The 15,881-nt window shown below is 37.7% G+C and overlaps 1 long non-coding RNA gene and 1 pseudogene across 1 annotated transcript; one reads left to right on the forward strand and one right to left on the reverse strand.

Moving 5' to 3' along the window:
• Positions 1 to 4,106: 4,106 nt before the first annotated feature.
• On the forward strand, positions 4,107 to 6,209 carry LOC116261412 (uncharacterized). Its single transcript, XR_004174290.2, has 3 exons — positions 4,107 to 4,278; positions 4,384 to 4,600; positions 5,930 to 6,209. It is a non-coding gene; the product is annotated as an uncharacterized LOC116261412 (long non-coding RNA).
• Positions 6,210 to 8,868: 2,659 nt separating this feature from the next.
• LOC116260662 (oxygen-evolving enhancer protein 1, chloroplastic-like) lies at positions 8,869 to 15,881 on the reverse strand (annotated as a pseudogene).

Below are 15,881 nucleotides of genomic sequence, written 5' to 3' on the forward strand. Positions count from 1 at the left end.
TAGAGTAAGGCTACTCGATATCCAGGTCCAAGCCACACCCACATAAAGCCTAATACTTAATACTTTTGGAACCAGGTTTTCTTAATAAAATCTCAAACTATCAACATGACTGAAGATTAAACTAGTCATTCTTTTTAGTCCTGTATCAAAACTTTTCAAAGAGAAGCTACAAAATCTAATGACTTTGTCCCACCATGTTGTTTTGTGTGTGTGGGAGACCTCGATGGGGAAACCTCGTATGCTGTGTGTTAAATTTTTTGGAAAACCGGTTCACCGTTTCAATTTATTTAATACCGAGTCGAGCTAAAGTTTTTAGAAAACCGGTTTCTTGAACCGGTTCACCGTTTCACTTTATTTATTCTCTTAGCGGGGCACAACTGCATGTCCCTCAAAGGAGATGGGTCCTACGGCCCTTGAGATAGATGGTGCTTCATGGATGGGAAAATGGGAAATTTCTGTGATTTAGAACCCATGGGACACCATTCGTGGCCGAAGAGAACCACAGAACATTTTACTTAGTGATACAGAGAGGAAGAGAGATTGGGCAAGGAAAAAAAAAAGGCACGATGAAACTGCAACACTCATGTTGAGGACAAAAATGATTTTCCTTCCAAAACATAGTTTCACAAACGTTTGGCTGACAATGGGTCGCAAGTGTATTCCAACTAATGACGTTTTTTGGACGCCAGCAGTTGAGTTCAAAAATTCAAGTTTCATTCCTGTTCAACGATATGAAGTGATCGGTGCGTCGTCGAAGGATTTTGTATTACCACCAAAGTTCAGCGGATGTCAACTGCTTTGCTGTCAATATGAGAACATATTCTAACCAATTTTTAATATATATATATATATAAAGCTCTACAAAATATCTGGAGTCAATATAAATATGAGAACTATGTAGATTAATATGAGTCGTCTGATCCTTTTACATTTGGTACAAACAGTAACATGTGTAAAGTTATCTTTTCAAAAAGATGCATAACAGTTCATAATTTGACTTTGGAAAACTAACTTTGCATGGTATACCATGTGAGCAATCAATCAAACATGATCACGCGCATGAAATCAATTTATCCAATTTTAATGTTTGCTCATATGTCATATGTGAATGTGTTTGTTTGTTTACCCAAAATTTTGAATGCATGTACCGGTCTCCCTTACAAGAAAAGAAGAGTCTCCATTTTAGTCACTCTTAAACCAAGAGTGTTCCTGAAAGGCGCAGAGAAGGTCTCTTAAGGCATTTCATCCAACATTTGCATATCCCATTGGCTTGCCTCTGAATACACGGCGAAGAGTAACCAATCGGACATGTATCTTTTTCACCTAGATTTATGGTGAAAACAGTCACAGCTTAGAGGTACAGCATTCCGCGGTCATGCATTTTTAGAACATTTTTTACGGTTTTAAGATGATTTGAATAGTTTGTAATCTTAGTTTTCGTACTGCCGATTAAACTTCTGTGTCCTCAGATAAACTTCCATGTCCTCAAAAATGAAATAATATTGAGAAACTTTTTTATTTAAAAATTTTTGCAACAAAGTACCGCAAAAAACTTCAGTGAATCAGCACAAATGTAAGAAAAGCTTTGAAAGACAAGCATTCGAAAAGAAAAAGCTGGCGACATTTTAAAATTATGCCCAAAGATTTCAATATCGTTAGAACAAAGCTAAATTTTTCCAGAAATAATAAAAAAGTCCATAAGACCATTCTTTTGTCAGAATAATCGTTAAATCAGTAATAGTAATAGGTAACCATTTTGCCATGTAAAAATTTATCTGAAAAAGAAAATAGTTTTCGATTTTTTTTTAGAAATAAGTTTGATTCAAAGTGCATTTCCGTAATTTAACCATTCATTTTTAGCGTTTTCCATTGGAAGGTGGCTATTTCAGAGCTACATGAAATGTTGGGTGCCTATTTGATGACATTTAGAAGTTGAGCAGCAATTTGTTAACCACCCATTTCCGGAGCTGCTTTTCTCTCATTTTTTCAATGACTAAAGCAACAGCAAAGACATGTGCAACATGATAATAAGTAGAGAAGGAGATGAAATTAACAGGAACAGTACTGCCCGGAGCACAGCTTCACAGAAAAGTTAGTCTACCATAACCTGAAAAAAGTCAATCAACCAAATAAGTTAAGAATATCCAACAAAAGTTAAAAGACAAATTAAAGAGTGGATTCTGCATTCCTCAGAGACTGAGTCTCCAAAAAAATCAGCTCCCCAATTTGGTTTCAAAATCATACAGCCATGGGACTTGATTTCCTAACTTGCCCGGTAGAAGATTAACATAAAAATCAGAAGCCTCTGGGAGCGTAGAGAATAGCTCCATATACTAACTAGCTAATATGGTATAACTAATATAATACAGCACTTGAGAATGGAAAGAAAAAAGGAAAAGAAAAACAGAAAGAATACTTCAGCCGAGGAATCTATGTTGCAGTCGGTTGATCAAAGGAGAGTGCCCTCCATTGCCTACTACATGAAACCTAGCAAAGGACAATGACTTCTGTGGGTTAAAGTGAAGGAGCACAATATTATGACTGAAAACATCCAAACATATTGAATGTTGGACAGAAGTCCAAAGGAGAAAAAAGAAAAAATGAAAGATGATGTTTTCATCCAATTATGGACAGTTGGTCACAACTGATATCATGTTAGAGGTGTCAACTGCTTTCCTGTCTCCAAAGCATAACTGTAGTCTCAATTTATCTAATTTCTACTTTTATCTGTATCGATTTGTCAAATATCAACATATCAACTCTCCAGTTTTTATCAATAGGAATTAATGAGTTATCTCTTGTTTTAATCAATCATGTGCCGTAGTGAGATGATATTTTATAATAGAAGTAACACCCAAAAAATTTAGTTTCGTATTGAAGATTGTGAGAGATCTTCGAGGGTTTATAAAGGGGGTTATTACATAAATGGTTGTCTTGGTTCCTAGTGTTTTTGAGATTGGAGCCGAAACTGTTAGAGAACGGGTTGGGATCCGCCGAACTATGGCCCGAGCCCAGGAGTGAGTCAGATTGTTACAGTGGCATCAGATCTAGTTTAACACTCGGATCTAAGGTCCCACACGCACGGACGCGTGTGCCTTAAGGGGGATGGATTGTAACACCCAAAAAATTTAGTTTCGTATTGAAAATTATGAGAGATCTTCAAAGGTTTATAAAGAGGGTTATTACATAAATGGTTGTCTTGGTTCCTAGCATTTTTGAGGTTAGAACCGAAACTGCTAGGGGACGGGTTGAGATCCGCCGAACCAGGGGCTCGAGCCCAAGAGTGGGTCAGATTGTTACAATAGATATTGGCATGCCATGCAATTTACATATGGTTTCTAGGAAAGCTTTGGCTACTACCATGGCAAAAAATGGGTGATCAAAGTACACAAAAATGCATTGCTTAGAAGTTTGTCCAGAACTTCTATTTGAAGGGTCTCGTATGCTGCTGGTCCTTTCGATGTCAGGCCAACAAAAATTGTGATAGATCATACGAAGCTTTGCAGAACTTTCCCAAACAAAGAGAAGAGCATAAAGTCTAAAATTTAAAACAATCCAAAATAAAGAAGCATTTTTCAAAAGTTTGATAAAAATCTCGAAATTTAAGTTTGACAAAAATTTTTGACATGTTTGCAAATATATATGAGTTCAAAACTTTATAATTGTTCATTCCTGTTAGAGATTTAGAAAAACTCAAAAAAGTTTAAGAAGTGTCTAATTCTTATTTAAAAAAAGATGAAAATTTGAGAAAAAAAGTTTCCAAAACCGTAAAAACTTGAGCTACCTTAATGCATAAAAATTAAGAAAAATTTGCAAATATTTGAGCAGAAAAAGTACGAGCATAAGAATCGGTTTTTCAAAAAAAAAAAATCAGTTTATAAATGTTCATTGAGCATTAAAACTTTGTGAACTTTAATGAAGAAAACTATAAAAGGTTGTCTCAACAAAGGAAAAGTTTGACAAAATTTTTAATTACTTTAGGGCCCGTTTGACGGGCTGGAAATTTCCTGTAGCTCAGGAAAAAAATTTCAAAATTTTAAAACTTTTCCAGTTAATCAAACGGAGAAATTTTTTAATGACCGTTGCAAGTGTTTTCGGAAACATCTTTCCACCGCGAGGGGTGGAGAAATGTTTCTGGAATTTTTTTTTTGCCCGTTACCGCATAAACTCATCGCGCGTCCGGCTCCTCTCGTCTTCCTCTTCGACGCTTCATCCTCGGCTGTTGCTGCCTCAATCCCCTCGTCGTCCCTGTCGCCCTCTCACTCGCCTGCTGTGAAGGTAATCATCTCTCTCTCTCACTCTTTGTCTTGTGAGTTTCCCCGTGTACCTGAGAAACAAGGTCGCTAAGGGCTTCGAGGGCGCTAATCCATGCCCATTGTTCAGGTGAGTCAGCGTCGCTCTTGCTTCTTGGGGGTTTACGTCCTGCTTTCCGAGGCCTTTTTTCGTCGGAGGCCGTCGATCGAAAATGCCGAAGAGGGGAAAAGGGAGGGAGGAGGACTGGAACCCTAGCTCCGGCGACTCCGACGGTGACGCGCTGGCGAAGAAGGGCGCCAAGCGGTCGTTTGGCGGCAGCAGCGACGACGGGATCGTTGTCTGCGAGGTATTCTCCCTTGCCTTTTTATGTAATCGTTTTCCTTATCGTGATAGTTTGGGCGGATGCCCTTGTTATTTTTTCCTCCCTTTCACGGCAGGGAAGCCCTAACCCTTAAAATTTGTGCAAGGATAAACACGAAATGATTTTCCCTTTTGTGAATGATCTGGATTCATTTCCCTTTCCAAGCGAAAACCATTACTTGCTTTCCCAAAGTTTCCACTTCTGCTTCTATTAGCTTAGCGTTTCGTTATCTGCAGTAGTGGAACGATTGCTTGTTTCTGAGCATCTTCTTAGTCGATTTGAACTAACCGACAAGAAGTTTAGGGATAGGTTCGATGTTGTCTTCATTCTTCTTGTCTTTCTGTCTATCTGCTTTTCGTTTAGTCGTTTGCGCTTTTTTCGCACTTTGTCATTCTCTGGAGCTTTCTTTGAAGGGTTCACAAGAAAATTTCGATCGCTGCGAGGGATGGTCCATGGACTCGAGCTTTTTCTGGAGTTCTCTATTGCATACATTGCATACATATGTTAGTTGCCTTGTAATTGCGATTTCTGTGTGTCTTTTTGCACAAAACGTCTGGAAGTACTTCTAAGTAATAGCTTAGTGCTCCTGTAGAGAGTTTAGAATCAGGTGGTTCTGTAGTAACTGATGCTTGTTTCGGGGTTAGGATGATGGGTTATGCGGAGAGTGGGGAAAGACAAACTCTGTTCTGGTCGTTATCTTGTATTTAGAAGCATCTGTATTGTGTTTTTTGTTGGTTGCGTTTATCCTCAAGAATGTGATTGTATGAGCTCCTCTATGTGATAGAAACTGGGACTTTATTCAGTTTTTTTTCGGTTTGTACATGTTCCTGATCTTTTACTACTCCCTCATAAATGTACATTCTTTCCAGCAGAAAGAGTATTAAATGTAGCCTGATAAACAATTCGGTTGTGCGTCATTAATGTATTATAATGTAATGTATTATATGTATTTATGTGCTCTTGTTGTTGTTATGCATAATTGCATATATATATATATATATATATATATATATATATGTTTTTGGGCTGACAATGTCCATGCGGCTGGGCAAGGCTCCAAATGTCTGGCCTAACATCCATCTTTATGTGTATCTGTTTCACTTGACTGCATGTTTGATTTATATTGTAATATTACTTGCTACAAAATTACACATTAAAGATGCCGTGGTTTTATTCTCTCTCAAGACAACAGGGACGAATTTTTGTGCAGAACGAAAGTGTTATTTCAGGGGGATAGGTCTTTATTCTCCAAGATGGATGAGCTATAATGTTCGTTCAAATGTAATGTTCTTGTTTTTCCTTGTGTTCAACTAGGAGCCATGAAATTGGAAGCAACAAAAGGAGCTCACTTTGGAAGGATTTGTAACACCTCAAGTTCCAATCGAGGTTAGATCAGTATCTGTGAAAATGGACATATTCTCAGTGTTGAATTTCATAATCCTGTCATCAAAACTATGCTGGCAAAATGTTCCAACTTTTCGTTGTAAATTTGATGTATGTGCAACTAGAAGATTGTCCATGTTACAAATTTTCTTTACGTCAACATCTGCAACTACTCCATTAAATAAATGGTCAGTGTTATGTTTTTACATTACCACTTGGTTTTAAGCACAGTTTCTTTTTCTTCTACTAAGCTTTTTATGATTAGTATGCAACCATTTCATGACTGCCTGTAACATGGCAACCCTTGAATTACTTGAGTTTCCTGTTCCATGATAGCCCCTAGTCATGGTAGCTCCGGTTGGATTTTTATGAACATTTCTCTCTGCATAAACCAAAGCAGGATGTACTCTTCCGGACTGAGGAGGATTTCTATGGTCTGTGTTCTATTTAAAAATTCTGGAAATAAGTTTCTTATATCAAACTAAGAAATGTATTTCTGGAAATCTGGAAATATATTTCTTAAAAATCAAACACAGAAATATGTTTCTGGAAATATATTTCTCATTTATCACACACTCATCAAAATGGGAATCAGAAATATTTTTCTTATTCTCTTTTTCCAGAAAATATATTTCCAGAAATATATTTCCAATTCCATAATTCCATGCCATCAAACGGCCCCTTAGTGAAAATTGACCAACAATCAGAAAGACTGACAAGAAATCATGAATAGCTGACCAATCTGGATAAATAATCATGAGCATATAAATGAAAGTTTAGCTTCCTAATAAATGTTACAGAAATCAACATTTTGAAGAAGTTATAATTTAAGGAACAAACTAGGGCGGTGCAAGAATGACCCCCTGGCACACCATTAGTTCGATGAGAAATAGAAAGGAATATTGAAAATTCGAGTTGGTGAAGCTGAAGCAGCTACTTTCGCAAAATGATTAAAGAATTTTCACATACCAAAGATTTGTCAAAGACTGTTATAACAAATGGAATATTTGAAAAACTGTTAGAGATATAAAATCAGGAAATGTTTTTAAAAATTTTGAAATTTAAAAAAAAAATTAAGCTGAAAAAAAAAATTCTCTCAAGTTTGTTAACATATATGAGTTGAAAACTTTATTACTGCTCAAGAGTGTCAAAGACTAGAACAAGGCTTAAAAGGGTTTGAAATGTTTTCAAACCTTGGTTCAAAAAATTGTGAAAATTTAACCCCAAAAATGTAACAAAGCTCAAAAATTGTAAGAAGTTAAGACATGTTATAATATTTTGGGTGAAAACTTTGTGAAGAGCACATAAAAAATTGCAAACAATTAAGAAAAATTTACAAATATGTAGTGAAAGGAAAAAAGAGCATGAATGACATCCATAAATGACATCACTATCTGATTGATAGAAAGCTTTGAGGTTATACGGGCCATATACGCTCTATGCAACAAAACACAATAACGCAAGCTGAGCAGAAATGGATCATCAACGTTGTTAGAAGTTAATTAGAGGTTTTCTTAAATTTTAAAAAGTTGGAAGGGTCCACTTTATTGTTATCTTATTTCTAGTGGACTAATTTTGTAAAGTTGTCAACACACCCTAATCCCTTTAATATGAGATTAGGGTTACATGAATAGAATCTAAAAGTTTCCTCTCTCTCTCTCTCTCTTTCTCTCTCTCGTGTCCTTTTCTTCCTCCTCAAAAATGGTATCAGAGAGAAAGACCTAGGGCTGTGAGATCTAGGCCACGCTCCTCCCCTCCTCTCCTCCTTTCTCATCTCTCCTATCAAGCTATCACGTCTGAAATCCCTATTGATTACAAAAGGAGCAATCAGACTAGTTGGTGGAAAGGGGCTAATCATGTTTAACATGTTGAAGACGTGATTAGCACTCTGACGTGATTAACAACAAATCTGATGTTGTTGCGTATGGTGCTGTGATGGAAGAAGGTCAGGCCATCGACAAAGGTATGCTAATCAAATCTGATGTCGTTGTGTATGTTGTTGCCATGGAAGAAGGTCAGGCCATCGACAAGGGTATGCTGATCTGCTTGGTTGGGTGCTGCCTCTTGGATCTTCCCATTAGAGAATCGTTGAAGTCAAGTGGTGCAGACTGGTTTCAGATTTTTTTTTTTGACAGAATCGTTGAAGTCAAGACTAGTTTCAGTTTGCCTTGTTTTCCAGCATAGTGGACGTTGAGCGGAGCTGTTCAACCTACGCTTACTTGCTGCCTAATATCTATCTCTAATATTGCTGCCTGAGATCTACATCTGATAGCACCTGAAACTAGTCAGCTATTCTCTGGTTGTGTTCATATTGCTGCACGTTTGGTTGTGTTCATCTTGTTGCACGTTTTTCTTTTGCTGTGATCCATGTATATTCTATAATATAGTATGAATAAGAGTAGGGGACGTGGATCCACTTAATATGAGGTCCTGCTTGTATCACCCTTCGTAATATGTATGTATATATATACACACACACACGCTGCAGGTGAGGGTGACCCGACTTTTATGAGAAAGTTAATGAAAGTAATCCCCTCGCTGATGTTGGGATTTGCCCTAATTTGGTGAGTAATTGTTCTTTCTTCTCGATTTCCCCTTCGTATTCTCTAAAGCTGCTGGGCAGAATCGGTAGTAGAAGGAGAGTGAGAGAAGCTATCAAAGTTCCTTAAGCAAAGACATATATGTATGAAATCTAGTGGCAAAGAAGAGTGTCTGCATGAAACTTTAAACATGGGCATCAAATTGATTCATACAGAAAGCAAAGCACTAATTTTCCAGTAGAAAGAATTATCATTAGAAAGAGATATTCATGTTTTCTGCGCAATGATTTGAAAAGAGAATAGAAATTCTATATCGCACACCAAAAGCAGTTAAAATAAACCATAAAATGAGTAGGAAAACAATCTGCATTACACACTGTATACACGCCTAAGCTATGGGATGCTCCAACTTTGGATCCTATAAGAATAAATATGCAACACATAATCAATATTGATAAATAATATAGAACTGTTTATCTTTTCTACAGATAGAGAACAACACCAGCATCCAGGACAAACTGAACTGTCCTGAAGTGCACAACCAACCATCTTAGAGAAAGCTGTAAAAGTTTGCATCACTTCAAAACCTGCCAAAATTGAATGTTAGATATGAAATCAAATTATTTTCTATTAGTACGATGCATTCACAAAAAACACACCTTAGCCTTCCTAATTGGAAGATAGAACCTAGATTAAAGGATCTCCTCAGAACCTGGAAAGCCCTCTTCTCTGCGAAAGCTCAAAAGAATAGAAATTCTTGACATTAAAAGGAGGAAAACATATAAGTTGACTTTTTAGCTACAGTATGTAAGTTTGCATTGCCAGAGAAAAAAAAGGTCAAATATTGTTACCAAGCTTAGATCATCGAACAGTCCCTTGTGCATTTTTAACTAAAGAGAGATGCCCCTCGTAGGACCTCAATCAAGTTCCCTTTGTCAAATTGTATATTATATATTCTTAATGCCACTTTTGAACATATACTATGCAAGTATGCAACTTATAATATTGTTCTCTACTGGAAAGAAAAAAAGACCTTCCAAGGCCCTACTAATGGCACAAGGGTAAACTGAAGACATCAAATTCAGCTCAAGTTTAGTTCCCAAGAAAGAATGTCCAAATCTGTGCATCAACACAAAAAGTAGGGGACTTAAACCACCGTAGTAGTTTGATAAGAACCACTATAGACATCTTGCCAGGTTCATGTAAAGATGGTGAATCAAAGAAGAAAAAATCGTAATCCAAAAGAAAAGGAGAAAAAGAAGGAAAAACTAGATCCAAAAAAGTAAATATTCTTCAATCAAACAAGTGCACAATTAAAACTGACCAAAAAAAGAGTAAGTTTGTTATCAATTGTTTGTAAAAGCCGGCATCCATATCTGCATGAACTTTTCTTTCAAGAAACAAATTAATCAGGTGCTTCTGATAAAAATAAATACCCTACCTTCTTCCATGTAGCGGCAGGGAAACAAGCATGTGGGTTTGCAACTCACAGGTCAACCGATGTACATTCAGCATGTCAAGACCTCTGTGCTTTATGGAATGCGTCATGTGAAAACTTGATTAGCATCAGGAAAATAAGAAATTGACATGTCTGCAGACTAGAGAACAGCCTGGTTGCTTTATACACTAGGGGAAAGAATGACATACATAGGTAAAAGACAACTATAAAAGACAAGAACTCTCAATCAACCATCAGCTCATAGTTGATCTTGGAAACTTCCAATAGCCTACCTAAACTGTCTTCTACATGCACAGAATTTGCTTTTGAGTTAACTTATAGGGCACCCTGGGAGAATCTCCTAGTAGCAACTGAAACTCCCCCTCTACCTGTGTTGCTAGTGCCCTAATCATGCCAAAGTGAGACTTCTTTTCCAGTAAACACGGCAGTTTTGCTGAGAAGGGCCATCAGCCTCTTTAAGTCAAGACCCAATCTTTTCAGTTGTAATTGCATCAACAAAAGTGAAGTGCACAGGTGTTCAATGAGTCGATCCAACTTGGGGTTCACTCGAGCTTGCTTGGCTAGCACCTATGTGACATGGGTACACCAGTTTTGCCCGGGTACCTGTGTCGGTATGTGGGTACAGCTGCATTTTAAAAATTTTAAAAAATATATTTCAAACTTAATTCTTTTCTAATTTTTTATTTTCCCTTCTTTTATATTTCCCTTCCAATAAGATTCTATATTTTCCTCTCATTTTTCTCTAATTTTGAGATTTTTTGTAGATTATAAGACTATTAATACTTTTTTTTCCATTTTATCATTTTTGAAAATATAAAATTTGCGGACCCGTGTACCCACAATTTTCAAAATTGTCATGTCCGAACCTGTACCGCCGTACTCACAACCCGTACCGTACCTGCACGCATGTGACATTGGCTAGCACATAATATATTCCTATTCCCATTACATGCAATGCTTTTAGCCTTTTACACATTTTGACAGGATAGCACCAGAAGGAACATGTTCTGCTAACTGAAGATGAATAAATAAATAAAGGAATCCACACAAGTAATGTTGGTCAATTTCTTCAGTAGATAAAGCAGCCCATTGGTCTTCAATGATTAAGGGTTTTGATATTAGAGCTCACCTTTATGTAAGTACCACTTCTCTTGGACATATCCCCAGCATCTAAAGAAATAACCGACCAGCTTACGTTGGATGCCACACCCTCCTTTCGCTGTAATAAGGAATTTACCATTTTTAGCCAGTGCTATAAGCAATCCAAAATGGATATTACTTCAAGATGAGATTCTATGAACCAAATACTAGGGAAACCATGGAGCTGACTTTTTCTCAGCTTTACAAAATTATTAGAAACATTAGGCAACACTAACAAAACAAAGTCAGGACCTAAGTACAGGGGAAATCACCAAGAACCAGTATAAGAGAAAAAAGTTCAATAAGAGGAACAACAAATTGAAGTTGTAAATTTAAAAAAAAAAAATTGATAGTATCAAAAAGGTTAACAATAGATTGCTTTGAGTTAAACGAAGGTGCAGGTCATAGGTATAAGCAACACGACCACTCTTTATGTCAGACTTTACCATTGTAGCTCTCAGGCCAGGCTGCAAAAAGCAAAACCACCAATTTCTTCAGCAGATATGAAAGAACAAAAAAACGAAAGATGAGGCAACACCCCAGCTACTAGTGCAATTTTGACAAAAAACTTTGCTGATGATCATCAAATTGTACTCACCAACTAAAGAGTTTCACAGAGTAAACTGTACAAGATGCTCATTGAACACCACACTTGAGTTTGCTATAAAATTGTTACTGATGGTTGATAGTCTGCTCAAATATAAAAAAATGATCTAATACAAATGCATTTTTACTTTGATACTATGAAGAACTCAAATTTACACAAAAAAGGAAGGCAAGGAGAACCGAATTCTGGATGCAGGTTTTGACACCACAGATAAAGGAAAACTTCCACCCTTGCATGTTGTTGGTACCTGTTTATTTTTAATTGTCACCTACGCATCTCTTGCATTAAGAATCATGACACAAAAACACTGACAATATAATCCTTGGGTTGAAAGCTTACAGAGAAAATATTGTCCGAGGCACTGGCCAGAAGAACTCGAATGCTAATGCAAGTAGATCTTGACCACCAAGCAAGTTATTCCAAAATTGACATCAGTTATTTCTTCACACAAAAAGGGCTGCTAACAGGTAAAGGAACATTGATATCAATTGTTTCTTCACAACCTACTTAAAGCAAGTACCATAGTGACTCTTAAACCCCAAGAGATTTACATATGGTTCTGATTCTGACTATGGAAGACTAAATGGGCATACACTAAAATGAAGATCTGCACATAACAACAGCATCAACATCAAAGTTCTATTCCAACCAATACTTGAAAAGTCTGCAATCATATCCAATAGCGGAATGTGTTAACAAGGATAAACTATCTGATGCATTTCATTAAAATGACTAAGAGCAAGCCCAAAAAATATCTTTAGCTACCAAAACATTGTTCGGCTCAGCAGATAGTAGGAAACAAAATCAGCAACAAAATTTTCAACAAAGAACAGATACATGTAATGGTTTTTCGACAGACCTGCTACATAGAGATCAGAAAGTCAGCTCCCTTGATAACTCATGCATCTTGACAACTTCCTTGGTAATCCTGCAGGAGATCAGGATGTTGTCATTAAACCCAGAGTTTATCAAATGAACCAACCAGCTCCATAGATAAATTATGTGCTGCAGATTCTTTTGGAGCGAAAAGTTTATAATCATCTGGAAGAAATCAAAATGCATTTGTTTTGTTTCCAGACCTCCACAATTGTGTTGAAGCTCTGATTACTAATTTTGCTAATGTAGATGACACGTAATCGTGCCGATTTGTGCTGTGCTTCTTGATTTTGTTCACTTTCAATATAGCATGTTCACATTAGTTTTCAAAACCAGCAAGGTCAGTACACATGCAGTTGCACCACATCAAATTAGAAACCTAATAATTACCTATTTTACTCAAAATCCTAACTGAGAATGCTTATACTAGTTTCCACCACCAGCAAGAAGTAATTATTGGCATGTGAAAGGAAGAACAATATAAAAATCTACAACGAGCGAAAAGCTTCAACCAAGTGAAGCAAACTGTTAACAGTTGACACTAAAGTTGCATATCGCATATTTACAGCAGATTTTTAGGTCGTCACAGTTATAATCCAAGTCGAATGATGTTACAGCTGACATGATCATAAGTTATCACAATGAATCCGAATTAGAGAAGCATCACACAATGAATCCGAATTATAAAATTCACGTTTCAGGGCTCGCGCTATCTCCTACCTAGCATCATATTCTGAGCAAAAGGATGAAACTTATTGAAACAAAAATTCAGTTTACAATTCTAAAAATTTCATAACGACAAAATCTTGTGTATAGATTCTAAATGTGCACTGTTAAGTTGTAAAATAGGGAGTTTAATCTAGCATTATTAACAGTGCTAGATTATAATCTAGCACTGGTAAGTTTAAAATAGAGAGTTGGATATTGCTTCTTGTAACATTTCAACCTAAGGAGGAGACACATTACACAGGAGGAGGAGACAAAGAGAAGCTCCAGCCGACCACACCAGATGCTCTGGTTCTTGACGTCCTTGGCCACCTACGAACAAAGATCCGTATCAGAAGGCTGGAGGTTCTCGAACACGCCGATTACCTCGCTGGCCTACGGCTTGCTCTTCGTCACGCTCAGCGTGATCTTCCCCGTGGACGACAACGATCCCTTGATGTTCTGCTTCACCAGATCCTCCTCGTCTCCCCTGCCTTCCGTGCCACGGCATTGTCGTACCAAACGTTGCCAAGCCGGCCCTTGGGGTTGAGAAAGGACGAGCCCCGGTAGGAGGGCACCAGGAACTCGCCCGCGGAGATATCGGGCTTGCTAGAGGCCGCGAGCTCTTTGACAGTGAAAAAAAGGAAGAGGACGCGCTCGCCACTCGCCACCAGGGAGATGAACGGTGACGGCCAAGTAGTCGATCCCGTCCTTCTCCTCGAACTTGATGGAGCCATCGTAGGAGACCTCGAAGGGGCACTGGATCACGTCCAGGGTGTAGGTGAGGTGGGTGACGAGAATATTGTGGTGGAACTCCGGCGGGGCGTTCTTGCTGATGCCCTAGACCTTTCGGCATCTTCAACGGTGCAGGAAGCATGTCGAAATCCCCAACCAGCCATCGTGCGCTCCGATAAGAGTTGCAGAAAGAGAAACCTGTAGTGTTCTGATCGGACAAAGAAAGACTCCAGCGACCCACGTGAGGGCGATCCGATGGGTGCGTTCTTGCAAAACATGGCGGGAGAGAGAGAGCGCGCGCGCCGGAGAGGGAGAGTGGGAGCTTCTTGTGACAGCGGGCGCCTTTTTGATGACCAAAGTCTTGTAACCGTTAACGTGCCCAACGTGGAAGGGGTGTCCGTAACATTTTAGGTAGTGTTTGATGGTGAGGGATGTTTGTTTAAAATAACAAACTCGGAATCATTTTTTGAATAATGTTTTGAGAAACATATTTTGGAAAAGTTATTCGCGACAATCAAATCGAAAAAGTAGTTAAACTTTAGAAATCAATCTTTCCCTTTAAAATCCAATTTATGCATCGGTCTGTCAGTTTTTCTCGTTTGAATTCGAGTTCATTACACGTTTAACCCTATGAAGAGTAGTTTAGAATATTGAAAAACTCCTATCTCTAAATGGCTTATCAAGTTTAAGCCATGGATTTATTTTACCAACTCATCTCTCTCTATCACGAAATCGTAATCCCATTATAAAATATTCCAACTGTTTAATAATCAACATCTGTCTTTTTTGGCTCATAATACCCATCTTATTTTTTCAAATATATGGTTTTAATATCAAGTTTTATTGTTTTTGAAGTAAAAAAGAAGTCCATATAATTGGTTTTTATAATAAATATTTAAAATAAGTAACTCCCATACGTACTCGAAACTCTAATTCAGGTTCAAACTTTTTTTTCAGAGGAGCGGACATTAACTAAACCAGCCATTGGTTAAACGCCCGTGTAAAAAAGGGTGGGTGATCCGTACTGGACATATTGCCTTGAGGTACTAGTCTTACATCCATACTGCTTTTTAGCCATTTCCTTTTCTTTTAACAATTTTCACTTTTATGTCTAATAATCTGCATTACCTAATGATCTTTATGTTCAAAATATTATGAATTTATCGAAAATTTTATATTTACGGGCCTGACCACGCCGACGATCTGTCGTTTATAGTTTTTGAGACTGTGGCTGCAATTTACTTTTATTTAATTATTGTTAATCAAGTAACCAAGAAAATTATCTACCCCTTGAGAAATTATCTAAGCTCCAAGGATTGGATGTAAGCTTGGGCACTGGGTCGGGCCCCCGACATGTACTTAGTACCCTGCCCGCCTGCCTGGCCTGAGCCTGGCTCCTCATTGGGCTGGGCCAGGCGCGATGCGGAGACTTAACTAGATGGGATGGGATACTTACAATACTGGTCCAAGTTTGAACCCCTGCTCAAAGATAAAAGAACGCCAAGGCAGGTGCATGCACATTGGTCTAAGTTATAATTGCAGAAGTGAAGGTAAAGAATGTCAAGTTGATGAGCACAAGTAAGTAAGTTAGGCCCGTTGACATCCCAAACTGCAACTCAGAAAATAAATGAAATAAGGCAACAAAATTAATGTTGGTACTTGAAGAAAATAGTCAAAAGGCATGGTCGAGGAAGACTTGACCCTTAAATACTAGCTGAGTCGTGTACTGATCACCTCTGATCTTGAATCCAAATATTTGAGGTTGGCATCATCAAATTGAAGTTTTTCATTCAGACTTAAGTTCCACTTGAGGATGTCCAT

The sequence above is a fragment of the Nymphaea colorata genome, chromosome 9, assembly GCF_008831285.2.
Source record: "Nymphaea colorata isolate Beijing-Zhang1983 chromosome 9, ASM883128v2, whole genome shotgun sequence".
Taxonomy (NCBI): Eukaryota; Viridiplantae; Streptophyta; class Magnoliopsida; order Nymphaeales; family Nymphaeaceae; genus Nymphaea; species Nymphaea colorata.